Raw genomic sequence first — 16,942 nt, forward strand, 5'->3', positions numbered from 1 at the left:
GAGAAGGGCAGGTTGGTCGCTTCGTCAAATCGCAGCCGATACCCATAGGGATGTGTCCACGGTGCAGCGTCTGTGGCGAAATTGTTGGCGCAGGGACATGTGGCACGTGCGAGGGGTCCAGGCGCAGCCCGAGTGACGTCAGCACGCGAGGATCGGCGCATCCGCCGCCAAGCGGTGGCAGCCCCGCACGCCACGTCAACCGCCATTCTTCAGCATGTGCAAGACACCCTGGCTGTTCCAATATCGACCAGAACAATTTCCCGTCGATTGGTTGAAGGAGGCCTGCACTCCCGGCGTCCGCTCAGAAGACTACCATTGACTCCACAGCATAGACGTGCACGCCTGGCATGGTGCCGGGCTAGAGCGACTTGGATGAGGGAATGGCGGAACGTCGTGTTCTCCGATGAGTCACGCTTCTGTTCTGTCAGTGATAGTCACCGCAGACGAGTGTGGCGTCGGCGTGGAGAAAGGTCAAATCCGGCAGTAATTGTGGAGCGCTCTACCGCTAGACAACGCGGCATCATGGTTTGGGGCGCTATTGCGTATGATTCCACGTCACCTCTAGTGCGTATTCAAGGCACATTAAATGCCCACCGCTACGTGCAGCATGTGCTGCGGCCGGTGGCACTCCCGTACCTTCAGGGGCTGCCCAATGCTCTGTTTCAGCAGGATAATGCCCGCACACACACTGCTCGCATCTCCCAACAGGCTCTACGAGGTGTACAGATGCTTCCGTGGCCAGCGTACTCTCCGGATCTCTCACCAATCGAACACGTGTGGGATCTCATTGGACGCCGTTTGCAAACTCTGCCCCAGCCTCGTACGGACGACTAACTGTGGCAAATGGTTGACAGAGAATGGAGAACCATCCCTCAGGACACCATCCGCACTCTTATTGACTCTGTAGGTCGACGTGTTTCTGCGTGCATCGCCGCTCGCGGTGGTCCTACATCCTACTGAGTCGATGCCGTGCGCATTGTGTAACCTGCATATCGGTTTGAAATAAACATCAATTATTCGTCCGTGCCGTCTCTGTTTTTTCCCCAACTTTCATCCCTTTCGAACCACTCCTTCTTGGTGTTGCATTTGCTCTGTCAGTCAGTGTATATTACTTATAGCATAATAGAAAATATCCCCCGCCCCAAATTTGCAGCTGCGGGCTTTGGACCCTGTTTAAGTACTTCCCGATTAGTCTCTCTCAAGGTAGGGATTCGAACTTCTTTACCGTAAGCTGCCCATTCCCCTTGTCTGACATCTTTTTCTCCTCATATATGCGAGTGAGTTGTTGACATGATCGTACAGTAATGTGTCACATTTTGCTTCAGACCTATATTCAAACAGTAAATTAATGATCACTTTGCAGGGCGGTTTGATCACATTCAAATGATAATACAGACGCTGTATAATTATTCCAGGAAGCACTTTGTTTCGTTAAGCCCTCTGTTACTGTTTGCCGTTGGTACAAAGCAGTACAGTAATGCGGTGTACTTTGCCTCTAACGCAATTTGATCCTGAACTGATTTCCGCTGTTAGATGATCACTTTGATATCGTATTTGGTCACCCGGTACAAAATTCCTTTCTCTATTTAGTTAGTGCTTTACTGAGACCACATCGACTGAATGAGATCTGCATTAAAGCCGGCTAATGATCAGAGCCCGCTTGAGAATCCGTCTCGATTTAGTAGAGCCCTCCACATCAGCAGGCTGCAGCGGGGGCTATTTGACATTCGTCCTGATCACTTTTAAAGGTTTTTTTTTTCTTTCGGAGACCTATTTCGTCAGAAAGGGCATACGAAAAACGTTATCAATAGTACTCTAGCGCATGCGTCTACTTTGCTATAAACCACTGTTTTTGACAATATGTCTTATGGCTAGAAGTCATCTGAAATCAGCGATATAAAGTGTGTGACCTAGCGCCGGACTGATTGGCTCAGACGGTTGAGGCACTGGCCTTCTGACCCCAAATTGACAGGTTCGATTCTGGCTCAGTTCGGTTGTATTTGAAGGTGCTCAAATACGTCAGACTCGTGTCGGAAAATTTGATGATGATGCTTGTTGTTTAAAGGGGCCTAACATCTAGGTCATCGGCTCCTAGTGGTACGAAATGAAATGACAAATTAAAAACACAAAAACATCCACTGACCACAATTCAAAACGTGAGGACGAAGAATGAATGAATGAATGAATGAATGAATGAATGAATGAATGAATGGATGGATGGATACGAATTTAAAACGATCAGTGGAACCGACCCACAGTGCCTCACGTGCACAGAAGCTGGCGTAGAACAAAAGTATACTGACCAAGAAACTACTTCTATACCACGATACTGAATCGATGATACTTGTAGTCGAAAGGGTTCCAAAATCCAAGTCAGCGGCCTTTCATAATGGTACTTATCGCTAGGAAAATAGAAGCATGGTATTTGTCATGTTGCGGTACTAATCAAGAGTAGCGTAGACTCGCGGTATTCCACACATTATGGTACTACTCACAGGTAATGAAATTCGCACATGTATTGCAGACCTACTGTGTTTCGCACATAGCGGCGCCATTGACAGGCAACGCAAATCTATGGTGTTCATCACATACGTGTACTAACCAATGGGACTCGTACTATCCTGTGGTGTTCCTCACATAGTGAGTACTAATCATAGGCAAGCCAGAACCATGGGTTCCGTCATCCCATGGTGTCACTCATATAGTGCTACTAATCATAGGTACTGTAAAAGCCGTCGAGCTCTCGTTGCTACTAATCACAAACCTATTTGCTACCCAACATAGTGGTACTACGCGCAAGTAAAACCGACCCATGCTGTTCCCCGCGTGGTGGCACTAATCACAAGTAGTTCCATGGTTTTAATTTGATCATCCTTTGGTCGCCCCTTTTAGTCGCCTCTTACGACAGGCAGGGGATACGGTGAGTGAATTCTTCGTCTGCGTCCCCATCCACAGGGGTTTGTATGTTTGGACCGCGAGAGCTATTTTATTTCCCTAAAGTCCGCCGGCAAGCCGGTTAGGACCCCCCCTATCCGCCACCTGGGACGTGCCACGTGGGAGTATCACCTCTTCCCCTGCTACGCCAGCGTAGTAAGTTCGTGGGTCGGAAAATTTACTGGCGCGTAAAATAACTCATGAAGGACAAAATTCCGGCACCTCGGCGTCTCCGAAAACCGTCAAAAGTAGTTAGTGCGTTGTGGGAATATTTAGCTGATCGGCCAACTCGGGACCACGATGAGTTTCATTATACATTCTGGCGTTTACTCAGTTTTCGATTGATCCACTAGGTTTTCATTAGCTCGCTGTGTCGAGCATGACGTTCATCCGACCACTGTGCACCAGTTGTCCATTTCACATCCCGGAAAGTCTCAAAAGTCACGATGTTTGTTCTGAAAAGATCTCGTTTGTGCGCTTCTTCTGGTCGTAGGTCCATTTCTTAGAGGTTTTTCTTTATGTTAACGTATCAGGGAATTGTTCTTCAAAAATGCGTTTTGTCTATCGAGAGACGTGTATCCGTCGTAAGTGACGTAGAAGCGATCCCAACATTTTTTTTAACATTACTCCTTTGTCGGAAATCACCCAGAACAAATTGTGCTGCTTTTCTTTGAATTTTTTTCCAGTTTTCGTATCAAGTATTCCTGGTGATGTTCCCATAAAGTAGAGCCATACTCTAACTACGGTCTTATGCCCTCTCCTTTACATCCTCTGCAAGTAATGGTTGCAACATACAGTTACATGAAGACTGACACAGTAATTGTTAGTGCGTGTGTACTTTTGTTTTTTTGCTAGGAGCTTTACGTCGCGCCGACACAGATAGGTCTTATGGCGACGATGGGATAGGAAAGGCCTAGGAGTTGGAAGGAAGCGGCCGTGGCCTTAATTAAGGTACAGCCCCAGCATTTGCCTGGTGTGAAAATGGGAAACCACGGAAAACCATTTTCAGGGCTGCCGATAGTGGGATACGAACTGTACTTTTGTATCAACGTGGTTGCTTGAAGAAATGCTACTTTTATTGTAGCCTATTTTCCCTTGCTGAAGTTTATAAGAATATGACGTTTTGCTACAGAAAATATATAGTTATAACGGCATAGTATTCGGCAATATTTTGCTTCATAACTGTTCATAGGGGAGTTGAGCATGGCACGCCCACCCCCCCAAAAAAAGCCTTTCATTTTATACTTGGCCAATGATCTAGCTGTTAGGCCCTTTAAAAACAAACAAACATTTTGTACTTCAATTCTTATGGCAACCTTTAAAGTAATTATTTATTATTGATTGCAAAGCGTGTTGTTTAGCGGATTTTATGCAAACGTCGTGTTGAAGACGTTCGATTATGTCCTTATATGAAACAATATATGCATGTATTGTAGTGGGTACCATAGTTATGAACGAGTAACGTACACGCATGCACAGAAATGGTGTCCCGACATAAACAATCAACACTGCCCCACTCCAGTACTGAAAAGGAGTGAAGGGGTAGTGATGACGGCCACTCCAGTACTGAAAAGGAGTGGGAGTGAAGGGATAGTGTTGAAGGCCACTCTGGTACTGAAAAGGAGGGGAGGGAGTGAAAGTGTAGTGTTGAAGGCCACTCCAATACTGGAAAGGAGGGGAGGGAGTGAAAGGGTAGTGTTGAAGGCCACTCCAGTACTGGAAAGGAGGGGAGGGAGTGAACGGGTAGTGTTGAAAGTCACTCCAGTATTGAAAAGGAGGTGAGGGAGTGAACGGGTAGTGCTGAAGACACAGTGTGTTTATTGCTATACATCCGCCACTGTGCCCATTTCAACTACAACAGTCTTGTAACGGGCTGTCCGCCTGCAGCAATGCGTTAAGCGAAGAGGTAGTGTAGTGTTGAAGGCCACTCCAATAGTGAAAAGGAGGGGAAGGAGTGAGCGGGTAGTGTTGAAGGTCACTCCAGTACTGAAAAGGAGGAGAGGGAGTGAATGGGTAGTGCTGAAGGCACAGTGTGTGTATTGCTATACATCCGCCACTGTGCCCATTTCAACTACAACAGTATTTTAACAGGCTGTCTGCCTGCAACAATGCGTTAAGAGAGGAGGTTGTTTATAGCAAGACACAATTTCTGTGCATGCTTGTATACCCTTCCTGGTTTGCGCTATCCGATAGATAACGTACTGGGCTAGCGTTCGTAGCAGCTGTTCAGTCTGTTCGTGACCTTGACGCGTTTTGATCATGTAGCTGTGGAGCTTGCATTCGTGAGATAGTGGGGTCAAACCCCACTGTCGGCAGCACTCAAAGGGTTTTCCGTGGTTTTTCATTTCCACACCAGGCAAATGTATCTCAATTAAGGCTACGATTGCTTTCTCCCTAGTCCTGGCTATTGCTGTCGTCACCGTAAGACATGTTTATAACAAATAGTAAGATACAGTGTTTTTGAAACGACCCTCGTATATATCAGATGACCACAATGTTTAGCTCTCTCTCAAAAACATCGACCCTATGGCTGCAGTCCATTTAGCAGTATTCACGATGCATCATACTTAAGTGAGTTAGAGGATTTCTACAAGCCAGTCTTCCAGTAAATGTTCGTGATGAAGTGCACAAGTTCACACACGTACAAAAAACATAATTATTATCGCGTGTGTGTACACTTACACGGCGATCAAACTCAGATAATCAAAATCCACGTGACAGAAAACAAGATCAAAGCCCTCTAACCTCAGCCGCGACTTCTTATCAAGGCCCCTTCGGCAAGTGTGATTGATCGTAAAAAGAAATAAAGTTGGAAGCACTTCTGGTTGGTTAGTTCCCACTCACTCTGTCCTATCGATCGAGGCTCTCTCCTTCTCTCTCAGCTTGAGCGAAGCTCAATTGAATATGATAGTTAATGCGCATGTCGTGTTTCAGATGTCTCCCGAGGCCGCATCGCGTGCTATGCCGGCCACTATTCCCGTAGGGAGCCCTGATTGCTGCCTGCCTACATCCATGTCATATTCACATTACAACAAGACGCTCATTGATCGGCCTTGCCACAAGATACCTGTGTACTATCACTTTGAGTCTCAACTCTTCCTCTTACGAGAAGCGACTGATTAAAATCAATAAAGACTGGCAGCGTGGGAAGAGGAAGGAGTGAAAATCCGTCCTCGACACGTAACTTAACTCTTTCTTCCGTATTAACACTGACGGAAATATTCTTCTTCTTCTTCTTCTTCTTCTTCTTCTTCTTCTTCTTCTTCTTCTTCTTCTACAGCTTTTCACACACTTGTGGGGTTGGGGGTGCGAACTGTGTTGCAGATGTGGATTTGGCCCTGTTTTACGGCCGAATGCCCTTCCTGACACCAACCCTATGTGGAGGGATGTAATCATTAGATGTATGCAAATTTGCATATATTTGAGATTAGTGCATACATTTCAAATTCCGGATTTAATCTGCATGTTTCCGACTTTTAAAGTGCATATTTTAACGTGTTTTACACGCAGTCTTCAAGAGAATATGAAGTCATTAATGTCGTGAACTCTTCGGCAATGAAACTTCTGAAAGGGAACTGGCACTGACACACTTCCAAATCATACCAGAATCATTCAAGAAGTTAGAAACACGTATTGGTTATTCGCTGGACATTATGGAGAACGTGAAACGCGAACTGGAAAGATCCTAGGAAACCTCGGACGTGTGCTTTATACTTTTTTGGTCGATTCAGTGTTGCCAACCATACAGTTTAGGGACCCTACTTGCCGATACGACGATTTCTAGTTACCGTTCACCTCGCATGTTAGCACTATGTAGTCACAGTTTCTTCGTGACTTGCGAGATTACACGTGCCGTGTTGTGAAAATCACTGCTGTTACATTTTGCGAGTATAGAGTAAGTAAAGGATGTTTTAGTGAAGACCATCTACGTGGCGTTGTACGGAAGTGAAACACAGACAGTAACTAGCTCAGAAAGAAAGAGAATAAGCGTTTTGAAACGCGGTGTCACAGAAGAGTGCTGAAGGTGAGATGGCTAGATCGAATCACGAATGATGAGGTAATTAGTAGAATTGGTGAGAAGAGAGCTATTTGGTGAATTTGACCAGAAGAAGAGATAGAATGTTAGGACACATCTTAGGAGACACAGGACTTGTGCAGTTAGATTTTGAGAGAGGTGTAAGTGGTAAGATCGGTAGGTGTAGACTAAGGCATGGACAATAGATTAGAGCAGAAGAATCACGGCTGTACCCAGGGTGGTGGTGGTGGTGGTGGTGGTGATTATTGTTTTAAGAGAAGTACAAGTAGGCAATCATCCTCTATCAACACTAATCAGAGAGGAAAAATGGCAGGGGTCCGAAACTTCGAAAAAGAAGATATCGGCCAAAGTAAGACAAGGGCCACTAAGGACGTGAAAATGAAGGACTCCCTAGGATTAGCAAGCTAATACCGTCGGGGTTGACCGCACGAAAGTTAGGGGGGTTTAAACCATCTCCAAAATAAAAATGAAATTACAAATTTGAACAGGACTTACGGTTTTGAAATACAATAAAAAAGAAATATTATGAAAACAAGCATTTGCAGAATATACAATTGAATTTAACATTTATAAACTGCACCAACTTTGAATGTTTCTCTAGGAATATAGTTTAAAAATTTACTGAAAACGGAAGTGGAAATTTTGGTGAGATATACGGATTGTTTGTTTTTAAAGTTCTTAATAATTTTTGCAAAATCGCATTGCACGCACCAGACCGCTATAAATTTACCTCTCCACTTAACACGTTGACTTGTAAAAGGTATTTCTTTCTTTGTTTCTTTCTTAATCCGTTTACCCTCCAGGGTTGGTTTTTTCCTCGGACAGCGAGGGATCCCACCTCTGCCGCTTCAAGGGCAGTGTCCTGGAGCGTGAAACTTTGGGTCGGGGAATACAACTGAGAAGGAGGACTAGTGCCTCGTCCAGGCGACCACACCTGCTATACTGAACACGGGCGTTGTAAGGGGGATGGGAAGATTGGAAAGGATAGACAAGGAAGATGAAGGAAGCGGCCGCGGCTTAATTGGGAAACCACGGAAAACCACTTCGAGGTTGGCTGGTCTACTCAGCTGACCTCCGAGGCTGAGTGGACTCCGTTCCAATCCTATTATCACGTTTCAAATTTTGTGGCGGAGCCGGGAATCGCACCCGGGCCTCCGGGGGTGGCAGCTAATCACACTAACTACTACACCACAGAGGCGGAAGTTGTAAAAGGTACTGCTCTAAAACTAGTTCAAACTTTTCTTTCTCTAAAAATTTCAAAGTAAAAATATTTTTACTACAGTTTTTCTTTTAGAGCCCCCCCCCCCCCACTAACCCACTCCGAAAAATATCTGGGTACGGCCTTGTGTAGAATGTACTGTAACAGTTACATAGACACGCACAGGTTAGCAGTAATTTGGTCACTAAAAAAGTTTATAAGATTTTTACGTCTCACCGACACAGATGGGTCTTTATGGCGATGATGGGATAGGGAATTGTTAAGAGAGAGGAGGAAGCGACCGTTGTCGTAATTAAGGTACAGCCCCAGCTTGGTCACTTTTAAGTAACACTATTTCAGTATTTGTCCGAAGCAAGCCCCTATCTGGGAACAAATCATTCTACTTTGATTTTCACAGACGTCAGGCAAATGGGTGAATAAAGAGAGAGAGAGAGAGCGAGCGAGCTCGAAGTTGCTGTCCAGAACAAATTAATTGTGACCTGACTCGCTGGAATGCAGACGAGGTTGAATGCTAGAGAACTACAAAGTGATCATGAATGCACTAAAATTGTCGGTGAGAGGACGAAGACGAAGAGGCGGGAGATCATTTGTGTCCCATAGACTATTCATTGGACGGTCTTCATGCTCCATCAAGTAGTCATTGAAATCCCAGCTTCCAAATCTCCGGTGTTGTAATATGTAGAGGGGCCAGATTTCACTGAGATGAATCTTAATTCCCCCCTCCACAGAGCACGATTAAACTTACTATAAAAAATAAATTACGTCCAGATATCAAACAGGGGTGTTTACAGTACTTTTCTACGACGAACGGGTGCAGTTAGGAGCCGAAGTTAACGGTGGCAATATTTGTTGATCACTTTAATGTTAATAATAATAATGCTATTTGCTTTACGTCCCACTAACTACTTTTATGGTCTTCGGAGACGCCGAGGTGCCGGAATTTAATCCCGCAGGAGTTCTTTTACGTGCCAGTAAATCTACCGACAATCTACCGTATTTGAGCACCTTCAAATACCACCGGACTGAGCCAGGATCGAACCTGCCAAGTTGGGGTTAGAAGGCCAGCGCCTTAACCGTCTGAGCCACTCAGCCCGGCACTTTAATGTTAAAATTGTTAAGTTCGTGTCCCTGTGTACAGCGCTATACCCAAAAGTGTTACAGGGTATACATTAAGTTAGGGCTTTCTACTCCTGGGTGAATGGTTAGCGTTGAGGCCTTCAGTTCGGAGGGTTCAGGGTTCAATTCCCGGCTTGGTTGGGGTTTTAGATCGTCTCTTCATATTCAGACAGCACACCACACTACCAACCACCGCAGAAACACACAACAGTGATTACATCCCACATAGGGTTGGTGTCAGAGAGGGCATATGACCGCAAAACAGGGCAAATCCACATATGCGCCAAAGTTCGCACACACGACCTCTCAAGTGGCAGAAAAGTGGCAGAAGAAGACTAACTCAAGCCATAACAAATCCCGGATGCCAGACAATCCAAGTTCGGACAGAGCAGAGGTCGCTTGGTAGACCAAGGCCCATTAGGGGAGTAGGGCCGGGGAATTGTGTTTTTTTTTTAATTTTAAGAAGAAGTCCAGCCTTCAGTTTAGATGGTCCTATGTTCGATTCCAGGCCAGGTCGGGGATTTTAAAACCGCGTTTCGTTATTTCCTCTGATGCGGAGACCGGGTGTTTGTGTTTGTTCCAATATACTCACTCATCTTTACACACACACAACACACCAACTACCATACAAACATGTAATAGTTTGCGGGGGTTCGAGCTCCACTGTCGGCAGTCCTGAAGATAGTTTTCCGTGGTTTCCCGTTTTCACACCAGACAAATGCTGAGGCTGTACCTTAGTTAAGGTCACGGCCGCTTCTTTCCCACTCCTAGCCCTTTCCTGTCCCATCGTCACCGTAAGACCTATCTGTAAAGCAACTTACAAAAAAAAAATGTTAGCGGTGGCATAAGGAAGGGCATCTTGGTGTAAAAATGGTTCAAGACCACATTTTTCGACACAATTCGCAGCTGTAACCCCACCAATCTACGGGAAAAGCTATAGAAGAGGAAGAAAACAAATGTTTAAGGAAGCACATATTCAAGAAGGAAGTTGGTTGCAGTTGCCTCACCTGATTGCTTTATAACTTCTCTAAACATTTGAATAATAACAGCTTAGTACAGTAGTTTGATTAATACAGGGACGCATTGCATTGAAATTGTCGAGCACCAGAAACTGTGGTCATAATAATTTAAGATGACAACTGATTCAACGAAACGTTAAGTAACAAACCATATAACCAATTTCAGACAGCCGAAATTGTTATGGCCATACAGTACCAAGAACGTAAATAATGACGTTTACTGCACAAAATAATGTTAAGCTCAGCTTTCTGTGTCAGGCGGCTTTGGAAACACCAAAAAGTGTCATTAGAAGTACGTCAAAAAATGGAATAATTTTGATTTAATAAATACAGAACAGAGATCATGATTCACGGACGAGCTTCAAAACAAGTAACACCCCAATAAGGAAATTATTCTATTTTTTTATAGAATGGAAATGCACAATAGGCTAATGTCAATGCGTTCATATAAATATGTTTTATGGCTGGGGTCATGTGGACACTTGCATTACAGACGTTAGTGTTACGGAAGTATAACCATAGGGACCGTGTATACTACGATATTGTAAGGTATGGATGGATGGCCAGACAAGTGTTACCTAGCAACCATGCAGGTTATGTTTCATGGCTGGTTGCCATCTGGAATTAATAGCCGTTGATGGATGGCCATGACCGAGAGACATATTTATAATCACTTGATTTTCGCAAAAGCAATTGTGGTTTCTAACTGCAAAGACGACGTTCATGAGAATTGGCACAGAATAAACACACTCATGATAGAGCACTCAGAATGTACTACGCGAAAGATATGAGGAGGAAGGGCCCGACGGAGGATGATACTGTAGACAGAAATAAATGGCGTCTATGTGTTACTGAGGCCAAGTAATAATACTGTTATTAGTTTTACGTCCCGCTAACTACTTTTACGATTTTCGGAGATACCGAGGCGCCAGAATTTTGACCAACCAGAGTTCTTTTACGTGGGGGCAGATCTACCGACACGAAAATGGCGTATATGAACACCTTCAAATACTGAACCACCGGACGGAATCGGGATTGGAACCCGCCAACTAGGGTTCAGAATGTCAGCGCTCCATCGTCTGAGCCACTCAGACTTGAAATAATCCTGAATGATGTTCTAAACATCCAGACATGAAGAAAGCATGTTTTGTAGACCATATCCGTTGTTCTTCAGCTCACGAATAGGATTCTGTAAAAGGTATATTTTTTCTTCTATGTCAGACGCGAAGACTCTTCATTTCGAATGGTTCTCTTGTCAGTTCTCATTAAAAATGTGCTTGAAACTTTTATTTAGCTATTGGAATAAGAAGAATACACAAACGAAACTGACACAACTAAAGCAAAGCAGACACTAGTGGACACCCCGCTCTCGTCATAATCATTAGGCGCACAGTATTTGAAAAACAAAATTCCACAACGTGTCTGAAACCATAACAAGAGTGATAATGGAACGTGATAACGATGGTTATACATAACTCAGAAGTATGGTTCACTCCTGTTAGCTATTCTTTGAAATACAATTAAACTATTGGCAATTTTCAAAGTGGATAGGCATAGTTCTGGAAGTTGCATATCTGCAAAATAAATTAATATATCGCTTTGAATTCCAAAGAAATGAAGAAACCCGAAGCGAGATTGATTTTAGAAGGGAAAGTCCACACATACGATACTTTAGATCAGAGGTTCTCAAACTGTTATGAGATTGTATCCCTCACCCGTGGCTAAAAGCTCAATGCACCGCTGCGAAAAAATCGCTAAATGATAGGTTTAAAAAATATAAGTACCTGGATAATTACTAAGGCATTTTTATTTTATTATAAACCATTCTTTTAAATATGCATCGTAAATAAGACGAGATTGTGAAATTATATATATTTTATAACCCATCCCAAGAAATATAGGAGTTTGTCTGTACACAAGAACCTCCTTTATTCGGATTAAATGGGACCGAAACTGATCTGGATTATAAAAAATCCGGATAATCCGGAAAAACTAAAAAAACAAAAAAGAAATACAGTACATGTTATATATTATATAAACATAAGTTGTGCAGTAATACCTTTTTCAATTGTACTAACAAATATAAGAACACTTTTCTTACATTTACGACTCTGTTTTATGCACTAAAATAATGTGATTTTTTTTCTGTTTTACGTTTGTATAGCGTTTGCGCGCAGCACGATCACGAAGACTTTTTACTAACATCCAAGGTTCAGTTCTGCCGGTGTGTTTTCAGTCTGGGATTCTAAATAGGCCATCAGTTTGTCCAGCTTCATTGTTGCCTCTCCACGAGTCATTGTTTCTTTTGATGGAGCGCCGGTTTCATTTTCGAATTCACCATAACTCTCGACATTACCTGCCGAGGAACAAGAGGCAATGATTTATTCATCTGTCATTATACCGTAGCCTGAATTACAGTAATTTTTCAATCAGTCATTTACGTCGTTCACATCAGATCCTACGTCCGAGCATCCCGGAATGCGTTGCAAATGTGTCAAGGAACGCAGGAGAGTCCACGGTTTCCCACTCTCAATTCCAGGCGAATGCCGGGACGGTATCTTTGATAGACCGCGGCCGACTTACTTCCAATTCCTGTCCTTAACTACACTTGGCAGAAAAGACATTCAAGAAGAATCGACCCCCTAAAAGAAATACTGTACAAGTAAAAATAAATTTGTACTAGCAGTTTCCCTCTGGCTCCGCCCGCAATGTACAAAGTATGGTGGTGTTCGTTACTATCCTCACGGGTGTATTTGCAAAGTTTCGAGTTAATGAAATAAAGCACATGATCTGCTGTGGTAATAGAATTATGTCAACAAAACACTTGAAAATACATACACAAAGAAATTGAATTAAACGTTCCTTGGAACAACATTACGCGCCGAACTGTTAAACAGTTCTTCAAAGATCTTCGTCATGGAGACAAATATACCCAAAACTTTTCTCAGAATATACCAATTTAAGTAGTTATTACCTCAAAAGAAAGCGCTTGATCCACTGAGTGTTTTTAGATCACAACAAACTGCATACCTCAATTAGAACGAAAGATATGATTGCTTCGATGAGAAAAATGTTGAAGAAATGAATTGAATGTGCACTCATAACTTTCATCAGAATCAACCTATTTGAATAGTTAAGAGCTGAAATGAAAGAGCTTGATCCACTGAGTGTTGTTAGGCCAAAACGAACTCCGTACCTCAATTAGAACCAAAGATATGATTGCTTCAAAGAGACAAAAATTAAAAAATGAAATAATTTGAGGAAGGCAGAAGTTAAGTGATTTATAGTATCTGATGACAAATCTGTGCATTAATACCTTTCAGTTTTAAAAAAATGAAGGAAATCGACCGGATAGAATGGCCGGACTGACTGACTTTAGTTTTCATAGTTTTTTAATATATAGATTATTTTCGATCCGAATAAACCGGACATCCGGATTAATGAAGGCCGGATAAACGAGGTTCTTGTGTATCAAGAATGATACAATGATAATACAGTAACCCAGCATACCCTGTTTGTATGAAAGTTTCACGAAACACCACATCTTAGCCTCAGTATCAGATCAATAAATAAGGATGAAACATTTTCAATCTTGTTTCTGGAATTCAGACATTGCGAACCACCAAAAATTTCAATGGGATGAGCATGCCTGCATGGTGTGACACAGTTTTCCGAGGTGTCGTAGTCCAGGCGAAACTTTCAAGCGAAGCGTGGCTCCTTATCCTATACATATTTACCTCTCCTCTTATTTATTTTTATATATTTCAATTTTTCTTCATTTTTTCCCCTGAAGGCTGCTTGCGTACCACATTGTAAGTCTCAGGCGTATCCCTAGGGGTACACGTACCGCAGTTTGAGAACCACTGCTTTAGATCATGAAGCAGCATTTGGCAACGTAGAGATCCTGAATGTGATCGGAGTTTTTGATGTAAATATGTCTTGTGGCTGGGAGCAATCTGAAAATTTGCGTTACGGAAGTTAGCGAGCGTCACAGAATGTTACAGAAGTGTAACCTAGCAACCGTGCAGACAGTGATGGACGGTCAGACAACGTTACCTAGCAACCGTGCAGGCTATGTCTTATGGCTGGCTGTCATCTGAAATTAGCAGCTGTTGATGGATGGCCATGACCGGGAGACATTTATGATCATTTGATTTTCGCAAAGAGAAAAGTGGTTTTTTATTTTTACTAAGTTATTTTTTTACGTCGCACAGACACAGATTGGTATTATGGTGACGATGTGATAGGAAAGAGCTAGGACTGGGGTAAAACCACCATGACTCCCACAGGTACGTGACCCAAACCAACCGTGCTATCGCTTGCTCGGTGTTACCAGTCAAATACAGATAAAGAAAGGTGAACAATTATCTACTAATTAATAACAAATAAAACTGCTCTGATCAAACTTGGAAGATATGAAAGAGAAGCAGTTGTACAGAATGCAATAAGACACGGTCATACTTTGTCCACTTCAACTTTTGATTGTTTCAAGGAAGGAAACGGTAAGGATAAAAACAGTTGGTCATAATGTTTTGGCTCATAACTTCACCCTTAATAACAGAGACTGGAAAAAGTAAATGAAACCGGAAGTCTTCGATAAATAATTCTCAACTCAATTATCTTTTGAGCCCAAGGCGCTCTTTAATTAGTTTATATCGATCGGCGTGCTACTTCCTTCCTAACTCCTTCGTTGACCCTAACGTGGGCTAGAAGTAAAGAAGATACTGCAAAGTTCATGAGGCATGGAGAACGTTGACAGTGGTAAAGCATTAAGTAACAATTTACTCGAATATAACACGCACACTAATTTTAAAAATCCTGAAATTCAGAAAAACAGTACTGATGGATATAATTTGCACCTTTCCTAAATATATATTCAGGGCCAATCCAAACATTGCACTCTTGTACATAGAGAACTCTTCCAGTATCACTATTCCCATGATTTTCGTCATGGAATATTACATTGCGTTTGAAAGAGGCATCATGGGATTTTCTCCCCATCTCAATATTCATTTTGACAGTAATAAACAAGACCAGACACAAAAGAAGAAACCTGTGAACTTCTCGCCAAAGTTCCCAGCTTGCTGGCCACTGCAAGCGCTAGTGTCACGCAATCTGTCAACAGGAAGCAGTGGGAGTTCATTTTCTAGACTGTAACTTCAAAACTTTTCAGTGTGTCGAAAACACTAATTGTAGCACATATATAATAAACACTATAACATACCTGTAAAAAAAACCCGGAATATCACACTAGAATAATTTGAGGATGCTCTATCAAGAGGCTACACTTTAAACAACATTTTGTTTGCAGTGAGAACCTAAACGACGTTTTCCGATGGCACTGGATGTCATGTGACGTAACTGATAAGCAGTCTTTGTTTGGGCTGACTCTATCTACGTTACAAGAACGAAGTTGAAGATATCTTCCTAAACACCAGAGAAAATGCGCCGGTATGTCTCCCCTTAGCACCATTTCTTGATACGGGGTCGGGAAGGAGGTGAGATGAAACTGTATGAAACTTTTCACGGCCGGATGCCCTTCCTGACGCCAACGTCAGTTGCGGCGTTAATGAAAATGTAATAATAATAATGACCGCCTCTGTGGTGTAGTTATTAGTGTGATTAGCTGCCACCCCTGGAGTCCCGGATTCGATTCCCGGCTCTGCCACAAAATTTGAAACATGATACGAGGACTGGAACGAGGTTCACTCGGCCTCGGAGGTCAACTGAGTAGACCAGCCAACCTCGAAGTGGTTTTCCGTGGTTTTCCACTTCTCCTCCAGGGAATGCAGGGATGGTATCTATCTTACGGCCACAACCGCGTCCTTCCCTCTTCCTTGTCTATCCCTTTCAATCTTCTCATCCCTCCACAAGGCCCCTGTTCATTATAGAAGATGAGGCCTCCTCCCCAGCGGTATCCCCGATCAAATATCTCACGGTCCACGACACTGCCCTTGAGGCGGTACAGGTGGAATCCCTTTCTGAGTTCGAGGGAAAAACCAACCCTGGAAGGTGAAAAAATGAAATGGCGTATGGCTTTTAGTGCCGGGAGTGTCCGAGGACAAGTTCGGCTCGCCAGATGCAGGTCTTTTTGATTTGACTCCGTAGGCGACCTGCGCGTCATGATGAGGATGAAATGATGATGAAGACGACACATACACCCAGCCCCCGTATCAGCGAAATTAACCAATTAAGGTTAAAATTCTCGACCCTGCCGGGAATCGAACCCGGGACCCCTGTGGCCAAAGGCCAGCATGCTAACCATTTAGCCATGGAGCCGGACCCCTGGAAGGTAAACGGATTAAAAAAGAAAGAATAATGGCGGACGGCTTCCGGAGTGGCCGTCTTTCGAGTTGACGCCCTACAGGTGATCTACGCGTCTGTGAGGATGGGGTCCTACCTATGGTGAATTCTAATGATGAAGACGGCACACACACCCAGTCACCGAGCCACTGGATTTAACTAATGAAGGTTAAAATCCCGGAGTCGGCCGGGAATCGAACCCGGGACCTCAAAGGCCAGCCCGCTAACCATTGAGCCATGGAGCCGGTAATGACGATGAAATGTATCATGGTGAATAAAACTGGGTAGGGAGGTCGAAGTAATCGACTGAGTGTA

This window comes from Anabrus simplex, chromosome 11 (assembly GCF_040414725.1).
Source record: "Anabrus simplex isolate iqAnaSimp1 chromosome 11, ASM4041472v1, whole genome shotgun sequence".
NCBI classification, from domain to species: domain Eukaryota; kingdom Metazoa; phylum Arthropoda; class Insecta; order Orthoptera; family Tettigoniidae; genus Anabrus; species Anabrus simplex.